The following is a 6000-nucleotide window of genomic DNA, read 5'->3' on the forward strand; positions in this document are numbered from 1 at the left end:
CTGGACATACGCTCAAGGTGCAGTGACCCAGTCATGTTTGGCCTGGTTTCATGTATTGCCTTTGCAGCATGTGGCAAGAGTAAATGGATATGATTCATGCTCATCCCTTTTTGACGACGCAGTGTGGTGCAGGTGCTGTGCACATTTGTCCCCAGAGGCTGGCTCCTCTGTAAAATTTCAGGTGCAGTGATTTGCTGTTGTGTCATGCTCTCCATTGTGTCTCAGTGGCATGGTGGGTCGACAAACTGTGTGTTCCATGGCCTACATGTGTACATTGTTTTGTAGGTGTTACTCCTGTTGCTTTTCAGGCTATGCAATGTGACCTATGTATATTTGACTCATGTGACATATGTGTACAGGTGTCTGATTATCTCCTGTCTCTTCACCTTGCCCACAGCATCGCCGGGGGACACGGAAGGAGACACTAGCACGGACCGGGAGGAGGGATTGAGCACCAGTGCCAGCAGTGCTGTCCTGTCTGGCACATGGAGTGGCACGGAGGCCGAAGGGAGTGAGGCAGAGGACCTGTCGACTGCCAACACAGACTATGACGCAGACGGGTCCGAGGCTGAGCTCCAAGAGGTGGCGGAGTCTGCCCCCCCAGCTGATGGCAGCCCTCCACATCCCCCCGCCACCTCAGTTTCCATCACCGGCCTCCCACCTGCTCGTGGCCCTTCCCTCCGTGCTCAGTCCCCACATGTCTCCTTCCTGCCAGGCACCGCACCCCCTGCCCCTGTCACCACTGCTGCAGTGAGTGCGGAGTCTGTGGACATCCTGAGGCAGTTGCAGGTTGGTCAGACTGCGATGCTAAATGTCCTCCATGCCCACACCCAGGTGCTGACCCAGATGGAGGCATACATGGAGGGCATGTCGGCTGCGCAGTCTGACCAACGGCAGTTGCTGAGGTCCATAGACTCCACACTGACTGCAGCACTGGATCTCCTGCAGCGCTGCCTACCCCCCCCTACCCCTGCACCATCCACAATTCCCACTCCCGTGCCTGTCCCACGCACATCCAGACGTCAGCGTGCACGCACCCCAACAGACACAGGCACCACATCACCAGGGAAGTCGAAGCGCACACCTCCTGTCACGCACACACAGGGTGAGGAAGGCACACCCACTGGGTTGGGGGGGAAACGTAGAACACGCAGCCACAGTGGGAGTCCGCAGTCCACACAACCCACTCCCTCCAAATCCACTCCCCTTAGCTCTCCTGGCCAACAGTCGGTGACAGCATCATCCACTGCGAGTGTGCCCCCCAGCCCCAGGATGACACCACCCCGCAAACGGTGGAGGCGGGACCCGGCCAGGGGAGTTGAGTCCCCCACCCTGTCCACACCCTCCCCCAGTGGCGCTGCGACCCATCCCTTTGCCCCCCCCCCCCTCCTTGGGGCCTGTGGTTCGATTGGGTGCGGGGGAGTCGCTGGGGGAACTTGCCGACGTGTGCAGCGCCATTCTGTCCTCCACCTTTGGCGCTGGCACCCCCCCTGTGGCAGAATCATCCCTCCCTGCACCCACAACACCTACCCTTTCCCCTCCTGTCCCTGCGGTGCCTGTTTCCACCCTCCCCCCTGATGCCCCCTCTTCTGTGGATGAAATGGACTTGTGAACTGTGCAGGCAAGCTAGGGGACACACGTCCCGATGTGTAACCCCCCCCCCGGACTTTGCTGCTGGCCTGGCCCATGGCCCTTGTACATAGTGGACATTTTCTCAGAGATATTTTCCTGCTGAATAAAGCATTTTCTTTTGGTTTTGCACACTGATGCTTTCCTGGACTTGCTGTTGGTGCTGGTGCTCCCTGAGTTGGGGTGGTGATAATGTGTTAGGGGTCTGTGAAATGTTGGAGTGTGCTGCTCATGGGGTGTACCCTGCCATCTGCGTGCCATCACAAAGGTCTCTGCCAATGGTATTTGGTCATGTTTGCTCTCACTGTATGGTGACATTGTCCCAAGGTATGTTCCATCCTCTGTGGAGCAGGCCATTTTCCCTGCAGGGTGTCTCCCAAATGCTGTGCTGTGCTGTGTCTACATTTCCTGGATGTGTGAGGGTTGCCATTCAATATAGCCATGCTGGCTCAGCGATGGCTCCGCCTGCATCTGGGGTATCACCCTTGTTGGTCACTGAACTTGTTGATGGGGTATATTGTCCTATGTCTGGGCACTGCTGGGAGGACTCTGCACCCACCCCTCCTGTGTCTGGGCACTGCTGGGAGGACTCTGCACACACCCCTCCTGTCTCTGGGCACTGCTGGGAGGACTCTGCACCCACCCCTCCTATGTCTGGGCACTGCTGGGGGTGTTTGGCACACACCATTCTTATTGCAGGTTCGGTGCATACATACACGGGTGGGGGTTCGGTGCGTACATACACGGGTGGTGGTTCGGGGCGTACATACACGGGTGGGGGTTCGGGGCGTACATACACTGCTGGGGTGGGGGTTCGGGGCGTACATACACGGGTGGGGGTTCGGGGCGTACATACACTGCTGGGGTGGGGGTTCGGGGCGTACATACACGGGTGGGGGTTCGGGGCGTACATACACGGGTGGGGGTTCGGGGCATACATACACTGCTGGGGTGGGGGTTCGGGGCGTACATACACGGGTGGGGGTTCGGTGCGTACATACACGGGTGGGGGTTCGGGGCGTACATACACGGGTGGGGGTTCGGGGCGTACATACACTGCTGGGGTGGGGGTTCGGTGCGTACATACACGGGTGGGGGTTCGGGGCGTACATACACTGCTGGGGTGGGGGTTCGGGGCGTACATACACTGCTGGGGTGGGGGTTCGGGGCGTACATACACGGGTGGGGGTTCGGGGCGTACATACACGGGTGGGGGTTCGGGGCGTACATACACTGCTGGGGTGGGGGTTCGGGGCGTACATACACGGGTGGGGGTTCGGTGCGTACATACACGGGTGGGGGTTCGGGGCGTACATACACGGGTGGGGGTTCGGGGCGTACATACACGGGTGGGGGTTCGGGGCGTACATACACTGCTGGGGTGGGGGTTCGGTGCGTACATACACGGGTGGGGCTTCGGGGCGTACATACACTGCTGGGGTGGGGGTTCGGGGCGTACATACACGGGTGGGGGTTCGGTGCGTACATACACGGGTGGGGGTTCGGGGCGTACATACACGGGTGGGGGTTCGGGGCGTACATACACTGCTGGGGTGGGGGTTCGGTGCGTACATACATGGGTGGGGGTTCGGGGCGTACATACACTGCTGGGGTGGGGGTTCGGGGCGTACATACACTGCTGGGGTGGGGGTTCGGTGCGTACATACACGGGTGGGGGTTCGGGGCGTACATACACTGCTGGGGTGGGGGTTCGGGGCGTACATACACGGGTGGGGGTTCGGGGCGTACATACACTGCTGGGGTGGGGGTTCGGTGCGTACATACACGGGTGGGGGTTCGGGGCGTACATACACGGGTGGGGGTTCGGGGCGTACATACACTGCTGGGGTGGGGGTTCGGTGCGTACATACACGGGTGGGGGTTCGGGGCGTACTTACACTGCTGGGGTGGGGGTTCGGGGCGTACATACACGGGTGGGGGTTCGGGCGTACATACACTGCTGGGGTGGGGGTTCGGGGCGTACATACACGGGTGGGGGTTCGGGGCGTACATACACTGCTGGGGTGGGGGTTCAGGGCGTACATACACGGGTGGTGGTTCGGTGCGTACATACACGGGTGGGGGTTCGGGGCGTACATACATGGGTGGGGGTACGGGCCGTACTTCCACGGGTGGGGGTACGGTCCGTACATACCCCTACCCACGCTCTGCGTGCCTGGGTACGGGCCGTACCCATGCCTTTGGTGGGTGGGTACGGTGCGTCCCCCCATTGTTGCGGTGCCGTGGGGTCCGCACCGTACACAGGCCTTGGGGGCGTGGCTACGGGTCGTACCACGCGTACCCCTACATGACCCCAGCAATGCTGGTACGAGCCGTACCAAGGCCTTTCTGACGTGGGTACGGGCCGTACCGCCATTGTTGGAGTGACGTAGGGGGACGCGTGGTACGTTCCGTACCCACGCTCTTGCGGCCTGGGTAGGGTACGTACCCGTTCGCGTGACCATCCACTTCCGTTGTGGCGGACGCTTGCGTTGCTGGCCTCGCCCCCACCCCCTGGAAGTGACCAGGCCCTGATGGTCAGGTATGTCCAGGCCATGTGTGATTTGGTACCATGTGTTGGTGTTGTGTGTCCTGCCCCTGCCCCCCCCTTTGCCCCTGGTTGTTGTGCTGACCTTCTGCGGCGTCTGCGTCGGTTCCTGTACGCCAGGTGGACTGCTAGGAGGGCAGGGATGGCACGTAGGTTCGGGTCCATGTCTGTTCGTCGCGTTCAGCTGCTCCTTGCGTGTGTCGTCCTGATTTCCCGGCAGTTTTTGGCAGCCGGTAAATATTTTCCGTGCGGGATGACGTCGGTTCGATTCGTACTTCCTGGTTCGTGAAACGTAGGCTGGATGCGTACCGACGTCAGGTCGGCACCTTTCAGGATCGGAATTGTGTTTAGTTTCTGTTCGGTCGGTGTTTTGTTCGATTCGTACGGAAATGGTGTTTCCGTGCGAATCGTACTTGCATTTTCGGATGGATTTGGCACCGGGTACGAGTCGGACGGAGATAGGGCTCCGTCCGACGGTTCGTACCCGGTTTTTACCGGATCGGAATTGGCACCTTAATGTAGTGCAAAATGTAGTTTTAAAAATTAATAAATATTTTAATAATGTTATTTCTAATATAAATATATATATATATATATATATATATATATAAAATGTTACATGTGTATGTATATATATATATATGTAGTTATACTTTTTAATATATTTCTAACATTTTAGAATTTATTAAAATATTTATGTATGAATATATATTAAATATATATATTAAATTTTATATATGTATGGTTAATTTATTTTTACATTACATTTATTGCTTATAATTGTTAACATTTTCTAATACTTTTTAATATATTTTTTTAAGTTATATGTATTATTTAATTTATTTTACATTTTTTTATACATTTCAAAAAAACAATATTTTTTACTTCAATATTTTTAACAACAATATTTATGTCCCAATATTTTGGGAACACGATATTTTGTCACTCGATATTTTGTCAGTGATCCGATCTAAATTATTATTAGTGTATGGTGTAATTTAAATACAAGTATGTATCCCACCACTGCCACCAAATGTTTGTAAGGCGTATTAGTAGTAGAGGTAAGTATGTACCTACCACTGGCAATAAGGGCACAGAAACATTATAAGGACAAGATAAGGTCTCAATAAATTGTTCCCTTGCTTAACCCTTGGTACGTGGCAACGAGCAGGCAGGTGTAACTCAGGAGACAGGTATACTAAGTATTTAAAAACACCAATAAATTGAATAAGTAAAACACAACATACAATAATAAAATCCCACTTAAATTTATAAAAAATAGGAAATATTTGTACTGTTAAAATGCCACAAAAATGACAACGTTCCAATGTAGGGAACTGGAGATTTACATTTTTAAAGAATAACCATTTTCTAGTGCTTAAAATCATTTTGCACCAACTTGGGACATCCGGTCATGCATAACTGGGACAAAGTCAAAGTTTGAGGCCAACTGCGATGGAGCCCTGGTTGGATACACTAAGCGCGAGGCCTCAGTCAAAATTTTACCTTCGCACTTAGAAACTTTTCTGGGGAATTTTCTCTCATTGTTGAGCGAGGCTCTTCTTCAGGCCAGGATTTGAGTTTTCGATGGTGGTTTGGCTCTGCGCAAGGCCTCAATGAAATCCTGGAAGTCTGCTGCTCCGGAGCTTTTATCAGGGCAAACGTCTAAAAGTTGCTCCAAACTTCTCCAAACTTCAGGAGGTGCTTCCTGAAGTCCTGTTTGGGGGTTCAAAGATAATGAGCGCAGGGCAGGGAAACATCACTAGAGTGAGTTAAACCTACCAATAGGCATCGTGATAGAATGCTATCCTTGCCTTGTGGTC

Source organism: Triturus cristatus, chromosome 12 (genome assembly GCF_964204655.1).
Source record: "Triturus cristatus chromosome 12, aTriCri1.1, whole genome shotgun sequence".
NCBI lineage: Eukaryota > Metazoa > Chordata > Amphibia > Caudata > Salamandridae > Triturus > Triturus cristatus.